Raw genomic sequence first — 25,090 nt, 5'->3', positions numbered from 1 at the left:
CCTCAGCCTCACAAAGCCGATGTCATTATTTATGTATCCAAGCATTCTGCAGCAGCCTCAGTCTGCCAAGGACCGCTCACATCAGAGAATTATTTCATACCTTCGTGCTCAACGAGGAGCCAAGTCTGCTGAGCCTCATCAGGCCCAGAAGAAAAGCGGACGTGACACACACCATACAATTCAGTAATAACACACACACACACACAAACACACACACACACACACACACACACACACACACACACACACCATTCAATGCCGCTCGGTGAGGTCATGGCCTCAGCTCGGGGATCATCAGAATAACTGGACTCTGACGTGATTCCCTCTTCTCCTCCGCTGATCTGTCTTTCATTACATAGTTAGATAACCTTCGTTTTGCTGTGATAATGTTTGCATTGTGTGCATGTGTGTGTGTGCATGACATATTAGATCCAGTGTTTCAGAAACAAGTGTTTCAGGTTTACAATCTAACTCTATACAAAAGTTTTTTATGATGCTACCCAAAGGATTCCAACTAAGATGAGGATGTGTGACTAATATAGAGAAAGAAATGCCGTCATTGTGGCCTTGCAGAAGTCATGTGCTCTATCACTCTTTTTTCTCTCTTTGACCTTTTTCATTTTAGGACATTTCTCTTTATTTTTATGGGGTGACCCTATCTAAAATAGTACATGTATAGTCTCTTTTGACCTCCAGGCTTTCCTACCTCATATCTTTTATCATAACCTGAATTTATTTATCTAATTTCTGGTTTCTTCATGGTTTCCAGAGGATAGATCCTGATGAGGTTTGTGACCCCTTGTATACTTTCAATCCTGCCATCATATTGATTTATGATGTGTGTGTCTCAGGATTGTAACACTTTGCTGTAATATGTGTTTACCTCAGAGTGAATTACTTAGATGAATGCTCCTTTCTCTTCTCATGTTAAATATTTTTATATTATCATTTTCATAACAAGCGTGTTAGCACACAGGCTCATGCTGGGTTGGATGATTAGAGTAATGAGTCCCCAATCTGGGAAGCACACATGAACACCCCTCAAATCCAACAACTATTCAGTATAGGTTGGAAAACTTTGGACTTCCCTTGTCCAGTTGATGAATTTAAAGTCATGTCACTCTTTAAAAATGGCAGACAGAAGAGAAAGTTGTTTGATGGCATCAGTTTTTGAGTCTTGGTACCCATTAGTAACCATGAAGACTCTGGGAACTTTTGGGCTTCAATGTGACCACCAAGGCTCCTCTTGTCCAAGCTAGATTTGGTATGAGCACCAGCAGAGCTGCAGGAACACACAGCGCACACTTATTAGTTGATGGCAGATCATGTCACATTCTGAAATGACTCATCAAAAGACGACCTAATAGACTTTTGAGGTTACATCTATGTGTGGCAAACAATGGATGTTCCCTCTCTCAGTAATATCATATTGCAGACACCAGCCTGTAGAGTATGCAGCTTCTTGCAACCTCTTGTGCAAACATGAGGCCCCCATACATGATGAGGCCCTACGTGCTGCACGTGTTCTGTGTAAAAGTAGGAGCAGCACTGGTGACTGATTAACTGGTTAACAGGTTAACTGGAAACTTAACGTCTCCTTCCATGCAATTCCATTTTTTACAGTCCAACTAGAAACTTGAAGCAAGGATGGAAATGGAGTTGAGAGATGACTTAATCCTGTACACATTTTCTCTGCAGCATCCAAGTTTTTTCCACATCAGGACTTAAAGCTCCAAAACATGAACAAGTCTGCAGTAAAACGTCTGAACTCCTGAACCCTGAGCATGTGAAGGTTTGGCATTGTTGGACTACACCCCCACAGGTTGTGTCTTGCTTGGTGTCACCAGTGAATAGTTTTCTTTAAGCACATGGCTTTTTGTTGGGGGTCTCTTCAAGGTCTATTCAACCCTGAAACCTTCCCTGCAGATCATGCTAATCAAACCATCTTGCTCTAAGTGATGAGTTGAATGTCTCCATCCTTTAGGCTCAGATAATCCTTTCTCATCTCTGTACGGTGTCAGCTGCAGGTGATGAGAGGAAGGACTTAATGTCTGACAGTTATAAAAGTGTGAGGAGAGCTTAAAGACAGGGCCACAGAGGCTTTGTTCGTTTGATCCTCATCTTTGGTAGAGATAAAGGGTACAAAGAGCACTGAAACAAGCTTTGGCGGTAAGATGAGTGAATGTCTCAGAACGTCTGGTGAAGGAGAAACAAAGCGGGCAAACAGCAGAACAAAAACACTTTTGTTCTTTTACAAGATAATGAATCCACTTTCTCCATCCTCCTTTTATGAGATTTATGTTTAAAGGCAAAGTGTCATGCTTATTCAACACGTGGTTTAAATAGATCATGCTCCTCCCAACACTCCCTGATTGCTCTGTTTGCTTTGCATGATTGTAGGCTGGAGGCCGACACTGAGCGTGTGCAGAGTTTCTGCCTGTACAGCCGTTCAGACTCCGGAGATGAGAGCTCTGCAGGAAATGTAGCATAATGCACAATAAATACAAAGCTGTGTGTTTGTGTGTGTTTTGGTGAATAGGTGGGGACTGGCTTCAGAGGCGAGCTCTTTCTGTCTTTGTACCTCGCTCGTTCATTACAAGCGCTCTTTGTGCCAGCCACAGATCACATGTCACAATATTTGAACAGCTGCAGACCATAGTGTAGTGTTTGCTCTTTTCTGTCTACACTGAGGGCAGAGATCTGGTTTGATAAGGCAGAGTGTGAGAATTTAGAGGCCGAGCAGTGGGAAAAAGAAAGGTTTGGAATCTGTGCCCTTCTCTTCCTTTCTTTGCTCTCACTGTTAAATGTCACTGTAAATTCACTGTTATCCACATTTTAAAATACTCTGTACCTCAGACTTATGTAAACCATGCTCTGGGTGGATACTTATTTTTCTGAATGGCTGCAGGGTGTCAAATACTTCCTGACAGCTCTACACCTATGAAGTAGTAGTGGGTGAAATTGCCTGTTTGCATCCATGGTAACGGAGACGCAGTCAAAGCCTCTATTCATAAGTTATGCAACCTGTTTGCAATCTAATATCTAACATAACAAAGAGAGACTTGAAGGTTTCCTTAGCCTTCTTGGAGAATATAAAAACTTTAATGACTTAGAGCCTGAAAACAAGACATAGAAGAGAAGTGATGATGGAGAAATCACCTGAAGCAGACTTTTCTTGCCTCCATGTTGTCTACAAATTTCAGATAATTTAGACACCTTGTTGGAGATGAATTCTTTTTCAGGATCTTTTTTAGGCAGATACGCTCTAGTTCATAGGTTCTCTTTAGAGAGACCGGAATGATCAGAGGGTGGTGGTGACATGCACCAAATACGCTCAGGACCAGTAATCGATTGTAGCACGGCAAGGACTACAGCCTCAAACGTTTAATCAATCAATCAATCTTTATTTGTATAGCGCCAAATCACAGTTATCTCAAGACGCTTCTACAAACATAGGAGGTCTAGACCACTCTATGTCAATATATATCTAATCTATCAGAATATATATCTAAAAAAGAAATGTTCATCAAAGACGACAAATTGGCCATAATCCGCCATAAGAGCTGAACAGGGCCCTCTAAAATGAACTCTTACATTGCATTTCTCTGGGGCTTTAATGCCAGGAGAGTGGATAGAGTAGAGTAGGGAATAACATGCTGCAAAGGGCCGTTGGTTGGCCGCCTGCTTTGAGGGCTGCAGATTCTGTAGAGGAGGTATGTGAGTTAACTGCTAAGCCAACCATCACCCCCTCTCCTGAGTATTTCTTCCTGTCACAGCTGTCACCAAGTCTGATTGCTGCAGAGCCTCCAAAGGGACATGGAGGTAAAAAGTTATAGTTTGAAATGTTTTCAACGTGCCTCAAAGAGGGAATCCACCTCAAAGAAAATCTTGTAGAAGCGTACTTTTGATTCTGAAAAAGTTTCTCAGGATCTCACTCAATTTTTTCTCCTCCATGTCATTTCAGGCCCTCTTTAGATTCTAATGATAATATTTATGATATGTCAATCTTGAAATCCATTTGAATCATCTAATGATTCAATTAGATAGCTGCTGGGAGCGATGACCATCTTCTCAGAGTTTCCATTGTAGCAAGCAGGTCGAAAAAAAAGGATCCTCAGTCAAGACCTCCTTTTCTGTGTTTTACCATTTCTTGATAAGAGTGCAAAGTCATTGTTAGTTAGCTGCTAGTGGGAGCCAGGATTGCATTATTCTATTGTGGATTACATTCAGCCTACTTTGCCTTCCACACAGACTGTTTTCCTGAGTACATGCAAAGTTTAGTGATCCTACCAACAAAACCAGCACACTCAAGATACCAAAATCCATTCCTGCACTCACAGATTCTTGCTTCAATTAGGAATAAAGGTTAAATAAAGAGATTGTATGCCATGTAAGCCAGATAGAAAATAAGATTAAAATGTTCTTACTACGCTCACATGACAAGATCAGCAAAGGTTTGAAACAGAGTGACATCTCAGAATCAGCCTCAGAGTGAACAACTGATCAATATGTCGACATGAGTAATTGATTATGTTTGAAACACTGTCAGGAGACTCACTGACGGATCTATTCATGCTGTCACTACTCACCTGCTCATTTAGACGTGAGTTGTCAGAGTAAAACATCTGCACTCATACTGCATGTTCTTACTGTATGTTCTTACTGTGTCAGATATTTCACAGCAGTACAGTTTTCTGTTCAGCTTTCTGTGCGCTGCATCTTCTGAAGGCTCCACGTGCTCTTTAAATAAGTGAACCCTGCAGCTGCCTCTGATTCGCAGACATGTCCTGTTGTGTTATTAACTCGCAGAGAGTGAGTCAGAGCCTCGGGTCTGACAGCAGGAGGCTGAACTGTAGACGTGCAGAACAGAGGGATGTGAGGAAGAAAATCATTGTAACAGGAACTACTTCAGCTGTTCTAGCAACTGATTTCCTCTGATGAAGGTCTCAGTTATTGGAAAGGGAAAATGACTGCTGATAAGAGCTACACATGGCTGATACTTTATAAATGTTTGAATTTGGGTCTCATTTTACTGTAAAGAGTAAGATCCACAGAGGCTTCACTCTAGCTTCCTTCAGCGGCATGAGCCTGAAACAAAAACTGATGATCTCGTGATTAAAAGGTCTTAAATTTGCGGAAATAATGATGATGCAGACTCGTTAAAAGACAAACATCAGGCTTTGTCAGCTCTTTCCCAGAGAAGAAAACTACTTTTACAATGTTTGTTTGTTGAATGGAGGTGGGATCAATCATTTCTGATGCATTCCAGGAAGTCAGGAAATCTAAACGCTGATTGTCTTTAGTGACACAGCATCAAGCAGATTTGTGTCTCAGTGTAAATATTTGATCTAGAACGGATTGTTAGCTGCTCTTCAGGCATATATCTGTTTCTAGAGAGAAATAAATCCTCCTCAGATTACCAACCATGGGAGCTGGGATGTCATTACAGTGGATTATGTTCCTCCTGCTTTTGCTCTCCATACAGACTGTTTTTCCTGCAGACACCAAAGCCTGCTGACACCCGATTTGTCAATACAACTGGTACTAAAACCACCTCCTATACATGCATTCAGCCCCCTGCATGCATATTCTACATTTAAATGTAGAGTGAGTACTGATGACAGTTTTTATGTCAGCTTCTTGTATTAACGGTGATTACTGATCCTATAGGCATGGGAATGTGTCTGTGTGTTATGACACTGTGAATTATTGTGTGTGAATGTGTGTGTCCATGTAGAGACAGATAGGTGTTTGGTTTCTGTACTGCGGCTGTGTTTCTGCACAGACCTGTCGTGAAACCTGCAGAACGCCATGGCCGCTTCATATCGAGTTCTCGAGTCAACTGAAACCATGACCTCAGCCTGTTGTGGAGTCACTGAGTCAACATCTGCCCCTATGAGTTGCAATTAAAATGCAAAGTTGGAGCTGAAAAAGCCAGAGTTAATGTAAGATAAACAGCACAGTCTGGATTGCTTTTCACATTAGAAGTCAAAGTCAAAAAAAGGTCAAGCACATGCAGCTTTGATGCAGAATGAGAAAACAAGACTTCAGCTCAGATTACGTAGCCTTATGAAGCTCAAGTGTTTGATTGCAGAGGGACGAAATCCTCCTGCAGAGCTGCCGGTCTGTGCTGTGTATGCACAGTGATTTGTACTGAGCTCTGAGGTCACGGTGTAAACTGCAGCTGAGCTCTGCATTGTCTCTGACTGCACTGAGAGCTTGCAGGACTGTTTATTGACTGCAGATTACAGTCAGCGCCTGCTGCTGGAGGAAGAGTCTGAACAGCCTACAGCAGCTTCACAGTCATTTTGGGAATACGAGGAAGGGGAGGAGTACATGGAAAAAGAAGCAGGAGAGACAGAGGGCACCTTCGCAGGGCTGTATTTAGCACAATTAAAATTCTGGTCTGGTCCCAAGCACACTGTGTTTAGAGTCATACTTGAGCTGATACTTAACTGCACCCTAAAGCAGATGCCTTGTTTGGCAGGTAACCTTGATTGCACACAGCTTAATAAAGAGCCGGTTTCCCAGATAAAATACTATACTTAAAAGTATGAGAGTTAGCTGTGGGTACAAAAACAAGCTCATGACACAATTAAAGAAAACACAAAAGATAACTTTAATTGTATAAGACTGACCTATCTGAAGATATGATTACAATGAATCATCAATTCAAACGTAAAATTAACAATGTGTACACGTGTACATGGATACAGTGTGCTGTATTTATCACATTGTAAATGTTATAGCACCATCTCCATAAAGAGAGACAGTAAAGAGCTTTCTGATGATCAACTTTCCATTGTCACTTAATGTTAGGGAAAAGTAGTTTCATTACATTACCAGCTGTATTTAACAAAATGGTTAATAAGCTCCTCAGTAAGGGCCTGTGTCCACTAACTGCTTTATTTTTCTATTTACTATATGCAACTAGAGCAGTTCAGCATTTTCAGCCCTCAATGTCCTAATAACAAAAACACTCTTGGCGTCAGTTGTTTATTGTTGCTGCACTCACACCACTCTTGGTTGAAAAAGACAAAAAAAATAGCTCAGCTTTTCAAACACCACCATGATCATTAGGCTTCACAATGTCACACATCCATAACTGATCAAGCAAAGTTAAGAAGGGGCAGGTCTTCTAATATCGATTTTGTCAACAGGAGTAAGAGGAGAAACTGATAGTACAAGACAAAACAATCTCTATAATTATTCTATGTTTTTGTAACGTTTTCTTGAATTAAAGCAAATACAAAGCACACAGAGCATTTTAAAACAGACTAAATAGTCATTACTGAATTAAGCAGAAGTCAAATCGGGATAACTTTCATAATCTAGCAACAGCAAGTGCCTGTGAGAAGCACTCAGAAACTGTAATGGAGTGTGTTTGAAACACTGAGGTCTTGGGCAGTGCTACTACAAAAAATGCTATCAGTGGACACAGGTCCTTATGGTCAAAACTAATATGATAAAAACAGATTGACACCAAATGACATCAAAGTGCTAAAAAACACATCCTTTGAACTTACATTAACAATACAAACAATAAGTAATGATTACTGATTTAAACACGTAAACAAACTTAATCAATGTCATTCAGCACAAGACATGTTGGGAAACAAGACGGGATGGGCCGTTGCGACAGTATTGACCTAGATTCTGTGTTAGCGTAGCACTGCTGCATGCATTAATGGGTTCATTTTACCTCTGGTGGGAAGTAAAGGAAACAAGTCAATACAAACCAGTGTTACAAGGTAAAGTTATCTAATGATTGCTTCGTGCTTTATTGACTCAACTGAGTCAGTTTTAAACCCTGGAATCTTGAAAATGTACAGCAATATGTAAAATTAAAAATGATGATATGTCATGGTTAATCCATGGTGAATGGGTAGTTATGGTAATTGGAATAATAATGGGGGAAAAGACCTCTATGCAAAAAGGAGGTTGTGTCATCTTCTCTATGTGAATAGGAAAATAAGCAGGGATAGTTTCAAAAATTGAAGTGTGTTATGAAACATTACTGTTGGCGTGATTTAATAATTCTCATCTTCCTTTACATAACTTGACCCATGACTTGTCTAAAAGAGTCTGCCTCATTATAACAAATAAAGTTTTTGGATAAGGTTCAAACAGAAACCTTTAGTCAACATTCATGTTTGGGTATAGTAAAACCTTGTAGTATAATGTAATCTAATTTATTAAAACACTAATTCCACAGATTGAAAAGTCATTTCCATGCTGCTCTGTGTCTGGCTGCTTTTTTTCTGCTGGAGTATTAACTGCTCTTTGTTAGGCTTTATGGTTGATCCCTTTAAATTAAGATTAAGGTATACTGAGATTATTGACTGGGAACACAGCATGACTTAAATAGGAATCCTGTGCACTTTAACAGCCATTATATTGAATAAAACAGCATCTTCAACTTCGATAACGGCCTTAATTATCTGCGCTAACACCCTCACTAATGACCATTTTCTGCTGGTCTCACATTCAGCTCCTTGTTTGTTTCAACACCGTTATCTGTTTCTGTGCTGTTTTCCTCCTCTCTTCCTTTAAATCTAAACTATCATGCACTCCAAATAAATATTCTAAATATCCTCCATGTTGTTTACTGATTTATGCTGTGCCCCAATTTAGGGTCTCAAGCCTTTGAAGGCTGAAGACCAAATGCGTCACTGCTGCACGTCAAAGACTGTCCCATTTCAAGGTCTCCTCCAAATACAGCTGTCCTACTCAGGTATATCCTTCATGGCCCAACGTATCCCATGGTTCTTATTGTGCCAATTCAAATGAAATGGTGGACTCTCAAATGGTCCAGTTATACAGTGTTGTGCTATGGGGTTTTGACCAATTAGAGTCCAGGGTTTCACACAGCTGGGTATTAAGTAGAAGCAGTATGTTTTCTCATGCAGTGTTGTTGTTCCCTCTGAAAATGAGATGTGATTTCCAGTATCTTGGATAACAGGGCCTTGGTTTCTTATATTGGTCAGGAAGAGAGTCTTGTTGCTATGATGTCTGATCATATTTAAGCCGTATTTGTTCCAGCCTGAGGGTATGTAGTGAGCCGAAGCTGCCAGTCAGGGGTTTGTCAGTCCAGGTGAGTGCCTAGAAATTTCATGAAGACAAAATCCTGCTCACACACAAACCAAACTCAGCCAAAAATAGAAACTAGAGTGCCCTCATTCACTGAGCAGCATCAAACTGCTCCTCTGCCCTCCTGTGCTACCTGTTTGCTCATGGACTGAGAGAGAGGGAGAGAGAGAGGGAAGGAGAGAGTGCATCATAAATCCTCCAAAGCCCACTCATGGCTGCCCTAATCTCACTGTGTCACTGGGGCAGAGATTTGATTACTGAATTAGTGTGTTCATCCTGTTTGTTCTCCTGCTGAGCTGTGCTGACATGAGTTTGCTGTAAGACTTTGATAGCAGAGGCATGGTGAGTTTTTATCAGAGCTATAACTTTAAGGTAGGTTTATGTGTCCAGAAGTTGATCCTGATGATGAAATAGCATACTTAAATGGATCAATTCAACAGAAACTTGAACTCATCACAGGTTTGAGTTTTTTCTGCTTAAATAAATAAAGTCTCTGAGAGTTCTGCAGGAAACCGACACATGAGTGCATATACACAGACTTCACTACCCCAGTTATGAGCCTTATCAGGGTTTTGATTCAGGATATGGTGTGCACATGCACACATTAATTCTGGTTATTCATATTTCATGATTTTGTAAAACCTTAAATTTACTCGACCAGAGCCACCTCTTTTGTACTGATGTTTCCTCATTCAATTATTTTATTACCGAAAGACAAAACTAAGTTTCTTTGTTGCTCCAGATGTAAGACAGTTTCATCGCTGTCTGTTTTGCTTTTGATCTCAGTCACCCCTTTTGTTTAGTGATTAGAAACAAAAGGTCCCTAATTGCAGATTCTACATAAACATACAGAATCTGTGGAGCAGGGTTGGGATTTGGGGATTTGAATTGTGCCCAGTTGTTTTGTTGTCCAAGTTTGTTTAGTACACTAGTGTTTCTGTGGGCAGAGAACAGTCTGTGTGGAAAGCAAAAAGGGAAGAACCCAAACCACTGCAATGCAATCCCAGAACCCACTGGTGGTCACCTCACCATGATTTAACTTTGACTTGAACTTTAATCTACGGCTGGAAACTAACATTTGCAATTGAGTGCAGCTAACAATCCATTCTTAGACTCTGTGTCACATCACCAGTATCATTCTTGCTTCTCAAGTTTCTGTGAGGATGTGAACAGTCCAAAGAAAAATGAAGCCATGGTCGGAAGCAGGAAGCAACCTCTGGTGTTGAAAAGTGAAGACAATGCAGAAGCAAAAATAAACTGCAGTTCCTCTAGTGTCCACTTGAGGCTGGCTCCAAAGGCCTGGGGATCTCCATGAACCATGAATCCCCAAATATTTTATAACTCATCCATTTAAAATATTTTTTTAAAAAGAGCAGAATGAGATTTGTGTAAAGAAAAAACTATGTTCACATGTACCTGACAAAATCAGCAAACGGAATTCCCACTTTGTCCACAGGGGGCGCCAAAACTCACTCAATAAAAAGTTCCTCCTTAAAGCTCTAAAGTTACTCTGAGAAACCTTCAGTGTGCTATGACCCCTTGGTGTCTCTCCTGCTGACATACGCTGATCTTTAAAATCATATTCTGCTTTCTTTTCATATCAAGTGGCACCGTCCCATCTTAAGAAATGAAGCCAATGCAGAACTGTTAAAAGCTGCATGTCCATTGAGCGTTTGCTTGAGGCTGGCACCCTTGACACCAGAATTACTCGTCAGTTAAAAGAGTTATTAATATTTTATTACTGTAGGCTTGAGATGGGGCATCTGTTGAGCGCTGAGCTCTAGCGCAGCCTCTCACCACTAGCCGGAGCTGCAGCTCTGGTTGATGACGATTTCCACCAGTTGTAAACACTCACAAATGACAGGAGGCATCACGTGGTCTGGCAGTATTTTGATCTAAAAAATGTAGATAAAGTTGTATGAAGGCTGTGTCTGGTTAACTCAAAAGGAGCAATGGGTAACAAACAGGCACAAGGACATTAACGTGCAGGGAGGACAGAAAGCTGGTGCTACTAGCCTTTCAACATCAAACAGCCTAAGTCATCACAGTCCCAGCTGTACATAGACCACTTTGTTAGGATCAGGAAGAGGTCGAGGACAGCGGGTCACACAGCCGTGACTTTTGACCTCTTGGGCTTCTAGGAAAGGCTGGATTTATAACCTTCTATAGCAGCAGGTCACGGACGCAGTAAAAGGCCGACAGTGTGAGCGCTCCCTGACCGCTGCTGCTGCTGTTTCAGTCCTCACACAGCCTGGTCTGAGGCCTCCTAAACACATGCAGTTAAATTTAGACGAGCTTAGACCGACCACGAACAGACAACCAGACCTCCCGACTGTTCACCTCAGAGTTTGCCCTTTTTTTACTTTTCCTCTGCCGGCCTTTTTTCTTCACTCACCATCTTTGAGTCCTCCATATTTATCTCTCCGCCTCTTCATTTCTTCCTCTACCCATCATGCTCAGGGGCGTCAGACTGGAGCTGATTTATGTGGTGTTTGCACAGGGTTAGTGCTCATCATTCTGGAGGAAATTAAATGTTCAAGTTACAGCACAGGCTTGATTCATGAAGCCTAAAATACTCTGGTGATTGTGGGAAGACCTGCTCCAGTAACGTTTTTTTGGACTGAAGAGGTTCATACTGTTTATCTGTGGATTTATTCAATTACCTTCTATATGAAAACTGAACATTCTGTCCCTGTCTGGATGACCTGTCAGCTGTGTGCTTACAGTCAAATATCATACTTATACATTATGATGTGAATCAGCTGCTGCTAATCTTTATCTGTGGAAGAGCACAAATGAAACAGTACAGACGTCACTTTACATCATCAGTTTTGTGCATTTCTTAGATCCATAGCCCACAAGTCTAAAGTTTTGTACAGTACAGTATTTCAGCTGTTGACTTAAATGTCTCTAAAAGTAATATGGGAGGTACAGCCTTCAGTTATCAGGCACCTCTCCTTTGGAATTATCTACCAGTCAGAGTCATGGAGGCAGACACCCTCTCTACTTTTAAGACTAGGCTTAAAACTTTCCTTTTTGATAAAGCTTATAGTTAGAGCTGGATCAGGTTTGGACCAGCTCTTAGTTATGCTGCTATAGGCTTTGACTGCCGGGGGAACTGACACATTGGGATCCTATCTCTTTCCTCTGTCTGCCTGTCACTTACTTTAAGTCTTTGTGTCCCATTAAAGTGACTAGCCATAGACCTTCTGGAGTCTCTGAGCTCCCTTGTCTCGTAGGTTCCTCTGAGTCTGGGTTGTAGACGGCCTGCTGCTGTGGACATGCCAGACTCCAGCTGCTACAACTACTACCACGTCTCACCACTATCATCTCTCACTCTCTCTTTTTTCATCACCCTCTATCCTTCTCTCCAACACGGTCTCAGCAGATGTGTGTCTAACATAAGTCTGGTTCTGCTGGAGGTTTCTGCCTGTTAAAGGAAGTTTGTCCTTGCCACTGTAACTTTCTAAATGCTGCAAAGTGCTCTGCTCATGGTGGATTAAAATTAGATCAGACTGAGTCCTGTCTGTAAGATGGGACTGGATCTTATCCTGTCCTGGTGTTGGGTCTTTGTTAATAATAGAACATAGAGTACGGACTAGACCTGCTCTGTTTGTATTTGATTGTTTGATTGATTGTACATTCAAACATTTCCAGCTTACTACTTTCACTGTTTTAAATCACCTTGACTTTTTTTACAATAACAAACAAATGAACATTTTTGGTCAGTTTGTGAATTAGTCCCTGAAGCGTGTGCTCTGGAAATGATGACTTTTTAACCGGAAACGTCTTACCCAGTGGTTTGTCTAGTTTTATTGAACTGATGTTTGTTTTAGAGAGAGGAAGACCCCTACATATCATGTGTCTCTATCCCATTCAAACCTAAAAGGGCACAGCAGACTTATTATCCCATCTTTCCCAAACAGAACAACGCAATGTTAAAATACAATACAATCAAGTTTAAAGTGAAAGTAATCAGCTGCAGAAACCTTGCTCCTCTTGCACCTCTCAGCGCAGACAGGATCCTGTGTGCAGCTAACACTTAAAAACTTTATGGTGGGTAATTAACTCACATTTTCACTGCTCATGCTGCGATCACTTAGGTAGAATTTTTTTTACGTATATGGCTTTGATGAAAAGACTCTCCAGTGATGCATGCCGTGTCCAGTGACAAGTGGCGAGTGATGCTGTTTATGTTTCTAAAGAAGCACATCAATTATTTGAATTTTTTATGCCACTTAAATGTGAGTTATTTTCCAAAAAACTCTTTCATTCTCTACATTCTTTTAATTTTTAATTTTTTTAATTTTTAATTTTTTTTTAATACACCAACGTCACACGGGATGACTTTAGCTTCATGGTGCTGACAGCAGGTCGATTGTCTCATCAAGTGAGATACTCATAAACCCTCACCCCTATGTTTATCATTCTGATAGTCAAACATCAGAATGCCAGCCCTCGTTTGGATTGTGATAAACACAAGTTTGTCAGCATTACCATGTAGAGCGTTTAAGCTTTTTGTGAAACACAATCCCTACAGGGTGAGACAAGCGCCAGACGCAAAGCAAGTTAATTTGGTTGATTTATAAAACCATTCACAGAAATACATTTAAAACTATCTCACTGTCATATTTCTATTTCCTTTTTTTATAGCAAAAAGTCTCAACACCTGGCAGGCAAACATTTTGTGAAGTATAAAGCTTGCTAGTGGCAGCTGTCAGATACTGTAGCACCTCCTGCCTTGTCCCTCTCTCTCTCTCCTCCTCCTCTTCTTCAGCACAGTGCTCAGTGGCCCGTAACAGGCTCCTGATGATGGGCCATGAACATGATGAGATCACCTATTAGGATGACTCCTCTCATCATTGCCTCCCCCTTTTCATGCTCTCTGTTGGAGAGGGGACAGAGAGAGTGTGTGTTGTATAAGACAGGATGGGATTGTGAAAACTGGCAGTGACGGTCTGAATCTTCTGACATGACATTTTCTGTGGCTGGGATTCATTAACTCTGGATTATGTGCTGCCATGTTGTGTCAGTTTGTGTCACAAATTTGCCTCGGCCTGCAGTCTGTCATAACTTAAAGACACATGCAAGAAATAATGTAGACACAGGCGCTTTTCTGCTCCACTGACAGAGTGTTTACTGTGCGCAAATGTCTGTAAAAACTTCATACGGTCATATTTGTTTTCCTAAGGGCTTAATTTAGTTTAATCTATTTGCTCTGTCTGGTTCTACAGTGTGTCAATGACTTTGTTTGTTTAAAAATGCTCATGCTTCTTGCGCTCTGTGATTTAGCTCTGGGCTGATGAACAAAGTCTGTCATTACTGAATATTACTACAGAAAGTGACTAACACCGTAATGTGTCTGCTGGGTGTGGAAAACAGATGGCTCTGGAGACAGCGGTGCATATTTTATTAATAACGCTCACTGCCCAGCTATAGCATTAGAAGAAAAATGGCTGCATAATGCATAGACATCCTCAGTGCGATGTTTGAGCTACATATTTAATGACTTTGGACAGCCTTTGTACTACAATCGTACAGCAGAATCAGAGAAACATGAGTGAAGATAGGCTTAATAAAAGCATCAGAAATAGCACTATGCTTTAAATTCACTGTTGAAATGTATATACAATCCTACAAGTAGTGACCAGGCAAGGGTGTGTATGATTAATGGGACTATAGACACGCCCAAAGACGGCAGGTGTCTGGATTTTTGTCCGTGTCCAGCTGAGCAATGTGTCCAAATGTCAGCGTCTATTTCGGTCCTTCAGGAATGGACAGGGCTACACAAAAATCCCTCTAGACTTTCACTGTAAAAGTGCAGGACAAAATGACTGAACACAAGAACAACAACAACGGGTCACTGTGATTGTCCGGATGGTTGTCACATTACACATTTCCTCTTTATTTCAAAGTTTCTGTTAAGGCATTCGTCTTCACATTTTATTCAATCCGTTTCCGCATGATGGAGTAGTTTCTGCTTGTCTTTTAAGCAATCTTGATTTGCTTATCTTTTCATTTCAAGACACCAACGCTGATTTTCCAATGATAACAAGTTTACTTCAGTTGTTTTCCAGTGATCGGGTCTTATGTTTCTTGTTGTCTTGTTAAATCAAAGATTGTTTCCCCATTAAAACAGATTCATTTGACTCATTATCTTGAGAAAACAACGCCTTTTCCATCTGGATGACAGGTTACATTCAGTTGTTTCCTCCAGATCTGAACTCATTTTTCTGGTAATCTCAATAAAGCTGGTCCTGTTGAAACATGCTAGCTCTTATCTTGAGATTTGAGATGTGCTCTTAAAGTCGACTAAACAATCCTAAACCTTGTCACTCTGGCTAGTAGGTACCAGAATAACTAGTCAGTATAACTAATCACTAATACTTATATTACTGTAGGCCTCAATTACGGTCATATGGGCCAGGGCTGTAGCTTCACGCCTGCTGCCATATTGCTATAATTCTCTACTACATGGATGTAAACAAGCACAGTTGACAGATGTCACCTGGTAGTGTGGCGTGGTTTGTCAGTATGTTGATCAAGTAAATGGAGATAAAGTTGTGTATGGTTAAACTGACACATAACCACTCTACCGAACCAATGTGTAACCAGCACAGGCAGGAGGACATTAACCTGCTAGGAGGACTGAAGGCTGGTGGTGCTAGCTCTGCTAACCTTAGCCACACTTGGCATTGTTTCCACAGACTCTTATCCAGTGTTCTTAATGTTGACTATTTTCAGAGTGTTTTTAGAAGTTAGATTTCCTCTATAACGACGAGTAAATAAGTTGCTTTTCTGAACAACCCTACTTCAGATCAATGCTGGTTTTTATGAGTTAGTTTCAGTTTTTTTTCCTCACATCTTCTCTTGTTATCTCCTTATAACAAAGCCTGTTTCCCCATTATAAGGAATTAGTTTATCTAATTATCCTGACAAAACAGAGCTTGTTTACTTGTCAATCAATCAATCAATCTTTATTTATATAGCACCAATTCACAACAAATGTTATCTCAGGATAATATTAACAGAGACCCAACAACAATACACCAATGAGGTTTGTTAGGACTGCTGTATGTTTGTTTGTGCTTTTGCAACTCTGACGTGAAATAGAGATCTCCAAAAACCATCCAAACTTAATTTGTTATCATCAAAATAAAGAGAAAACAACATGCCCTGATTGGCCCTAAACAAAAGGATTGTTGAAAAAAACATAACAGATGACTACTAACTCTGAGAGATGCAGGACCAGTGAGACATATTTTTGAGTTCCTTAAAGGCAAATCATGACATCAGCCCTTAAATATTCTGCCAAAATGAGAGCATTTCTCATCTCAGGCTTAACTGGATCAGTCCTGGAGCGTTACACAACAGTCTGGACAACAAGCCTGGACCAAGATTACTCATGTCATCATTGGGAATGAGCGTGAAATTGACAGGGACCTACTTTCGCTCAAATGGGCTGTAAAACACACAGGCTCTTTTTCTGAAATCTTTTACTGCCCAAATTAACATGGGAAGTTTTTTCTCTCTCTTTCACTCAGCAGCTAAATGCTTCTGTCACTGCTGCTGGTCTCTGCCAAGTTCCTCTCAAACTTTCAGGCCTGTAAAACGCCTGTAAAATGTGGAACAGCAGGGCGCTTATCATTATGCAATTAAGGCACACAGGCAGTTCATGCACATGCCCTTGGCACAGTGTAGGTTTCTGTGTTCTTATAACTCTTGTAGCTGCACTTACAGCCAAGAGAGTGATTTAATTAAATCCTCTTATTCAGGAAATACAGTAAGGTCATTTTGTTGTTACCAGCGGGAGCAGAAACAGCCGTCAGCCTCAGTAATGTATGTCGCAGTGACCCAGAACTGTTTTGTTTTACTTACTGAATGTTTGTCTGTGTGCAAAGGCAGACCATATGAAGACATGTAGTGTGCCTTGTTTCTGCAGCTCTAATTATATCCCTATCTGCAGCCCCTGTAGGAGAGGTTAAAGTGTATAAGGCCAGCAGGTCAAGTTGCACTCAGATGGCGAGTGGCACTTGTGTTATTTCTGTATACAGGCCCCTGGAGCAGCAGCATTCATTCCTTTTATTTATTTAAATATATCATGAGCTGTGTCCGTGATTATTTAGTGGAACATCCCTGAATAGAACCCAAGTCATGTATTTTGAATCATATAAAGATGATTAAAGTGGGCCAAATTTCAAGGAAAGACTGTGTCTGTTGTACTGTTGTGTTTATAAAGAACTAATGCTACAAATTGAAGATCAGAAATAATAATGATGAGTTTGCATGTTCTCCCCGTGCATGCATGAGTTCTCTCCGGGTACTCTGGCTTCCTCCCACAATCCAAAAACATGCTCAGGTTGATTGATCACTCTAAATTGCCCGTAGGTGTGAGTGTGTGCGTGAATGGTTGTCTGTCTCTCTGTGTTAGCCCTGTGATAGGCTGGCGACCTGTCCAGGGTGTACCCTGCCTTCCGCCCGAAGCCAGCTGGGATAGGCTCCAGCCCCCCGTGACCCCTAACGGGATAAGCGGTCAAGATAATGGATGGATGGATGGATAATAATAATAATAATAATAACAATCATGGAGGAAGTTTTGTCACTCACACTTCTCTTACAAAACCTGGAATCAGATTAATACACACATTTATAACAACAGTAAAGGAAACAAGTATCTGTGCCGACAAGAGCTGTCTAATGACTAATTATTGTGATCATGATTTATCACAGAATTTCAATAGTTAATTGTTGTAACACATTAAGAAATATGCAGGGGTGCATGCACAAAATGTCCAATCAGTGTCAGTATGGTCTGCAGTTATTCTGATATCATTTTGGTGACTCACTTGTGATCCATAGTGATCCCTGGTTAATGTGACAGATTTTGCACTTTTAAGGAGTTCCAGTTTGGTTGCTCTCTCTGTTTCATACAGGTCCTGTGTGTGTGAAACTGTTGTTCCCTGTGATGGTAAGGCACATCACTATATGCCAACCAGAGGAATGTCCCTTAGACCTGAGTCTTCCTCAGTGTGGGCTGGTCTGAAATCAGTTTCCATCTATTTAGCAGCTTTGATTCAGTCTTATCCTCAAGTCTGTGGTGATTCTATCTCTCCAAAATAGTGCTCTGTTTACTTTTGTGATGTTGTCACCCGCTGACATCAGTCTGATAAGCTGTGTGCACCTGTATGCTTAGTTTGTAGGTGGTAGCTCAAACTCAGAGTACTTCAGAGATATTTTAATTCTGTCTGACACAAAGTGCTGATACTTTAACCTGTCAGCTGAGCCGTCTGAGAGTGTTTAAATTGACGTGCCATTGAAAAGTGCAGTGTTGACGTTATTTCATATCAAGGCAAGGGAACACAGCTGAACTATGGCGTGTAGAAACAAACAAGGAAAGGCACTCAATTATAAGAAGTTAATTTTGGAAATTAATCACATTGCTATTAATGTGATAACGCTGACAGTCTTTTTTTGTTCTCTCTCACATCAACACCTCATGATGAAGCCAAGGCTTTTTCCAATGTTTATAGATGTATTTTGTTGATTATCTAGCCTATTCTCATTCTCTCCTATTTATGCTGATGTGTATGTACGTGCAGATATTCATCTGTACAACATCATTTTATGATATATTTATATGAACTTGAATAGGTGTAAGATATATAATATTTTTTCTCTCTGTTTTCGCTCTTCTCTATCCCGCCCCCCATTTCCCCCTTTACCAGGACATACACATTTCTAATATACATATATATATATATATATATATATATATATATATATATATATATATATGTATATAAAAAATGTTTACTTTCATTTGTAATTCATTTTCTTTGTATTCAAACCCATATAATGTTACTCTTTGTCAATACAAATTTCCCTGAGCATTGAATCCATTAAAAATCATCTATGTCAGACACATTGTGGCAGAACACTCTATACTATAGAGATGAGGTGCAGACAACAATAGAGCAGATACAAATAAAATCGTCACAGACAGCTTTGGGGTCATTGTAAGAAAAAAAAAACTGGATAAAAAAGAGAAATCCATAAATATGAGAGGTTAAACAATAGAATAGATTTAAAAATCAATGAAGCAATAAAAAGGGCACTAACCATTAAATCAGTAAGATTAACAATTAAAGCCAAAGTGAAATGCAAAGACATGCAGGGACATTTAAAGACAGGCACCACTTAGCTACACTGACTGTTGTATGTACATGAACATGCTAATTAAAAAACTTGTTTTTAAGGAATACATTTGGTTTCAGTCTCACAGAGAGCTCACTTCACTTATCTTTCCCCTTTGTGTGGTTTCACAGTTCTTCAGTGACTCTGTTTTTAAAAAAAATGTCACTTAAAATGCTTCTTGAGATTCTTTTTGCATAAATCCCTGTTTAGAAACATAATGTCCCACATCTGGAATACTACTGCAATTCAAACTCACATGCAAAGGCCCTTAAAGGATCATCACTTAAACTCTGGATTGTCTCAGTGGCATTAATTTCAACAGTAGTGAAACTTCTCTGGAGCAAATTCAAAGTGTTTGTTGCACAGAAATTAAGAGCAGATCTTCCCAGCTCAGTGGGAGTTTTGGGATCTTGTAGCCTGAGCCATGTCTGGGAGTGTCTTTGGTGGCTGGGGGCGTTAAAAGAAAGAAGAGTAGAGAGATAAGGCGGGGTTTTTGTTTTAAATTGCTTTATAAAGAAACACATAAGAGTGCTGATCTCTCCGTCACAGCTCTAAATCTTGATTTAAAAGGAGAAGTCTTGGCAGTCAGTCGATAGAAATCCTCTCGTCTGTGTAAAAGCTTCACTTCAGCCTAACCCCACCTTAAAAAGACGCCCATTGTGTCTGTTTTTGCTCGCAGGCGGCCTGAGTGAGGATCCCTCCCATCTGGGAACCGGTGGGCATGTGACACCACCCCCTCCACCGGCTCCATCCCTCCCTCCCTCCTCGCTTTCACCAAATCCGACCAATCAGCTCCCAGGGAGAGACAGTCACATGACAATCCCCCCAGTCTTGGTTACCATGGCAGCGAGCACTGGTCCAGGCAGCATCTTGCTGTGGTGAGAAGAGAGGGGGAGAAGGCGGGAGGAGAGACAGAGGGAGAGAGACCGGGGAGAAAATAGAAAGAGAACAAATCTTAGGCAGAGGAATACCTTGTGGAGTGCCGGGTCGTGCCAGTCTCCCCTCTGAACAGTGAGTACTTCACCTTCTTTCCCTCTTTTATCTGCTGAATGAATGGAGATCTGATGCAGTCCATTGTCATCTGTATTTTATAATGTGATATGGCAGATGCCTTTGGAGATTTCTAGGATGACATCATGTGTAAATCCTTTGTTATGTTGGTAATGAGTGCACCCTGCCTCACCTTAGGTAGACAGCTCTTTGTGTGCATGCTTCCTCTGATCCTCAGTGAATGCTGATGACAAACCTCAGAGGCGTGGTGGGAACCAAGGTGCACACAGCCATTAATAGCTGTTTGGTAATGTGCCGAAACTCTCTGTGATGCATTGTGATCAGGCAGTGTGACGTCCTCTTGACTCCAGGTCCTCCTTTCTCTGTCTCTCCTTGTGACATCCCGTGTCCCCCTGTGGTTTCTTTAATTAGCTAATCAGTTCGCTTCATCTGGGGCAGCTTGTTCCGATTAGAGACCTCATGTGTAATAACCTTGTGGTGGTGCAGACAGCCATCTTTCTTCTCCTCTCACAGTCAAAACGTTGCTGTTTTTAATTAGCGTAGGTCTGAACCTCATATCAGTATCACAAAAACATCACAGAGGTATGATGCAATGTTCATATTTACAGTTACATAAGAATGAGCAGCATTTTAAGTGTCCTCACGAACGATTATTCATCTTCCAACTCAGTGAATGTGTCTTTAATAATAAAGTGAGGGAACCCTTGTTTTGGGAGTTATTAAGCTCTTACACACTCAACAGCAAATGCCTTATTCACCTGACACTGACGGTTAAATGTGAGTGGTTAAATGTGTTTTTTCTCTGTAAAGTATTGTGTGACCTTCATAATAAATGAGTCTGGAGCGAGAATAATAATAATTTACTGCAGAATGCTTCATATGCTTCAAATGACATGCAACAAATGTAAACATACAACAGAAATTAAAACAGTACACTGCATAAATAGTCCTGTATATCCTATCCATTATAATCTGGGAGGTGTCTGACTTAATGTACATATCAATGTATCTCCTCGTCTATCAATTGTTGTATTCACACATGCACTAGACTACTGAAATGGCCCCAATGTCTTAAGGAGAGCTGCAGTTGTGAATGCAAACAGCTACATTTTCACCCCAACTTTATCCAGACTTCTTCCTGCAGCTCCTCAGTACAATTTCTGTGACCAGGTTGTTTGAGCTGCTTTGTTAATACAGCTACAGTTAAAGAGAAATCACATCGCGAGAGAGAGCAGGGGTGTTTGAGGTTTATGTCACATGGCTGATGCAATCTTTGTGCAAGTACTGAAGCTGCTTCTTCTCTACTCATTCGCAGATACTGTAAATACACGTGTTTACATGTAGCATTGATGCAACAGTAAAAAACTGTAAGCTGTCAGACTCACGAGATACCTCCCTCCCCTCCCGTCTGACAGAGAGAACTTCCCACTGTTAGGGTCTTGTGTGAGTGAGTAACTCTGGACATTTCAGGGACAGGCTGTCCTGAAATTTCAAGAATTTTTCTGGAATGCATGTGTGAAATGTGCTTGTCTCTGTACTTCTACCTCCTCCTTTTTGGACTATATGTAGCTTAGAGCTACGTAGTTTATCTTAGTGTTTGAGTTGGCTATCCTTCCTTAATCTACCTGTGGTCAAAATCACTGCATGTTCTCATTTAAAAGGCAATTCTTAAAATGCTCCCTCTTACTTACAACACTTTATTCATCTGAAAAATGCTGGAAGCTACAGTCTTTGTAAGACTTACTTTTGCTGTCTGTGCACCACAACATGGGGAAAAGAGGTTTATATACACTATTCTTGTAGCTTGTAATCTGCTGCAGGAGGATTTGGGTCTAGGGAACATGGTCTCTGTGAATCTTTTAAAAGTAAAAGGTGTTAGAGGGAGATAGCTCTGGTTACAGATGCTTTGACTAAAGACTTTAAGATGACCAGTAACTGTTGTACACTGTGTTGTGTAACTTGTAAATGAGTTGCTGCCTGGACACTCTTGAAAAATTTGTTTTTTGTTCCCTCTGAAGCTTTTCTGGTTGAATTACCTTCACACAACTAGAATGGGACAGATGTTTGCACTAAGGCTTTTTAAATCACTTGTCAACTCACGTGCTCTCTGTTGAAGGAACAACAAAAACTAGTCTGACAAATCCTTCCATGTGTCTTTGTTGAAGTTGAGGTTTAAACTGCATGTTTGTCAGCAATTACAAATGCTGTGTGTCTGTGTGCTGTCACAAACCAGCCACACCTGCATATCTGTCCACTGACAGGAGGTGACAGGACATGAGGAATGTGTCTGTCTTTCTGGATGCTTGAGGAAGAGACCGAATTTGTAACCTGCAGAGAGCTGATAGTAACAGAGGGGCTCTTCCTTCCTGCACAGCCTGGGAAGGCTCAGCATGACCATGTGGTGGATAACAAAATAAAAGCCTATTACCGATCAAAGAAGATGAACTTTATCTCAGCCCCATTTTGAGGTTGCACTGTTTATGTGCTGTGATCCAGTTGTTAGCTTTGGCATATTTAGGCTGCATTGGCTTCAACATTTGCGTGGGTTATGGAAACAAAGCTGGCATTTCATTGGCATTTCCTTTGAATTAACCAAGAGATTTACTGTGGGATAATGATTACAGCTTCAAATAGGACCTGTGGATTTGCAGTGTGGATTGCTCAGCTGTTTACATTTACAATATGCTTTTGTAGCACGAGTATAAGTCTTGGATTGTGTCGTGATTGAAACAGACCAAAGCAGTGTATCAGGGATGCATATTTCTGTCTGTGGGAAGCAGCCAAAGACTCTCCATACTGTTTTCCATGTGATGTCTGCCATTTGAAAGTGATTGTTTGAACGTTATAATTTTCCCAAGTTGTAATCTAGAGTGGTTTTCCAGTAAGGCAAACTTCAGCCCCTCTGAAGCCACGGCACAATCCACGTCTGTGCTTTTGTTGGAAAATAAACAAATGGGTTTGAGAATTCAACGGGAATTACAGTCTATTTTTCATGATTTCATGAGGCGGTAAAGACACAGCAGACAGACACAACAGAATGATTGTGAGGGATGTCACGCAACCTAATGCAAGACTTATCCCAGCTTCAATGCTGGCTATCTGTCTTATACAGAGGCCATGTAAAACTTTTGACTGCTGTGCACACTGTATTACACGGATAACCATAGACTGTATAAATAATGGACCTAGTATCCGTGACGTCATCCATCTGTTCCTAAGCGCTGTTTTGAAGCCAATCGGCAGTGGCAGCCATATTGGTAATGTGGAATTCAACCAGGCATAGTGTGACGTAGTGTGAGCCTCCTAGCCAAAAGCTATGTATTCCCGTCCGGGAGTCAAGACATGTCCTTATTTGGGCAAAAACTCATAATCTTAATATCTTCTGAACTGTTGCATTAGAAAAAAATTCACGCCCGTACAATGTGTGCCGATAGAGAAACTAGCTACGTAGACCTAAGCCGTTTTTTGAACCAGGTTATTAGCATGTTTATTAATGCTGCAAAGATTATCTTTAGTTTGTACAGGGAGTACTCAAAAAATACCGGAGTCAAATTCTTTGTATTCTTGAGATACGTTGTGAATAAAGTTCTGATTCTGATTCATGGGCTTCATATTTTGAGACCGGAGGTTGCAGCTTGCTGATAACTGAGCTAATCAGCAAATAATGCTGACTCTAGAGCAGCATTTAATTCAATATCAATATGAATTGTGATACTTCATTTTTGAGTATTTGAGTGTACTGAAATGGACTCGACTGTTATTGATCACTGTCATTCCCATTCAATGTAGTTAGTTACTCATTTAGCCGATCATTAGGCTTACTTATTTTTACTTATTTTGTCACAAGCCGGTCCAAATCTTTCCTGTCGAGTACAGTAAGTATTTTCTAGAGTCAAACAATATCATACAAGTTCTGGAGGAAAATTTGAGTTTTACATAATTCCTTAAAAATGGCCATGGTGTAAAAACCCTCCCGCCTTTCTCTGCTGTGTGAAGCAGTTCTAATGTTTCTGACACCATGTGAAGGCAGCAGTAGTGCTGCGTCACGCTGGAAGAGACCAATCGGATTAAACTGAGTTAAAACACGCAGGTCCACTCCAAGGAGCTGCGGGGGGAGTCTCACCTTATATTTCCGCAGAAATCTGAATAAATCCTCACAAAACACAATTTTATCTGAATGCAGTTCTATATGCTTGATTATATATATCTCTTTTAGTCTGGATTTTGCTGTTGTTGATTCGCTTGCTGTGTGTTTTGACCGCGTTGTTGTTTTCAGACGTGCCGGCCCCCCTTCTCCTTGTCATAATGGTCTCGACCGATCCCTCTCTGTCAGTTTCAAGTTGCGCCTTCTCCTCTGCGGTGTGGCTCCCTGCTCTGGACTGAACAAGCATTACCCTCTTCAATAATTGATCAAAACTGTGGATTTTACCTTGAAATCTGGATCTACTCACGGACATGTACCTATTCCCGGATAATGTTGTTGGATTATAGAGACAAACGACCTAAAGGTAAGAAAACCGCTTGACGAACACGGTGCACCGTGGATCCGCGGACTGCACCTCTGCACACGTTTGGGAATGTCACGGTCCGGCGGGTTTAATAGAGCAGCTAACGATCCAACGACTCGGTGCTGTAATAAATCTGACATTGTATCTGCTCAGCACATGCACATCGCTGTAATGGTGCATGAATGGTCATCTGCCAGCCTCGCTTTAATTCAGTGAAGCTCTCAGTCACAGATGGGAGAGGACAGCCTGTGGAATGTGGATCCTCTCATTCACCATCAGTCAAATAC

General features: G+C 40.9%; 1 protein-coding gene across 5 annotated transcripts in view; it reads left to right on the top strand.

Annotated features, from left to right (window-relative positions):
- The window catches only part of mical3a (microtubule associated monooxygenase, calponin and LIM domain containing 3a), a 136,281-nt gene that overhangs the window by 12,686 nt on the left and 98,505 nt on the right, over nt 1-25,090 (top strand). For 2 of the 5 annotated variants that reach the window (XM_034685266.1, XM_034685265.1), the window contains exon 1: nt 24,624-24,803. The gene's annotated coding sequence lies outside the window, so the exon portion shown is untranslated. Of the gene's footprint in view, nt 1-19,963; nt 20,296-24,623; nt 24,804-25,090 lie in introns of those variants that run through there. The other 3 variants (XM_034685261.1, XM_034685263.1, XM_034685264.1) reach the window with 3 other exon arrangements.

Source organism: Notolabrus celidotus, chromosome 6 (genome assembly GCF_009762535.1).
Source record: "Notolabrus celidotus isolate fNotCel1 chromosome 6, fNotCel1.pri, whole genome shotgun sequence".
Classification (NCBI taxonomy): domain Eukaryota; kingdom Metazoa; phylum Chordata; class Actinopteri; order Labriformes; family Labridae; genus Notolabrus; species Notolabrus celidotus.
This window is presented reverse-complemented; position numbering and strand designations above follow the sequence as displayed.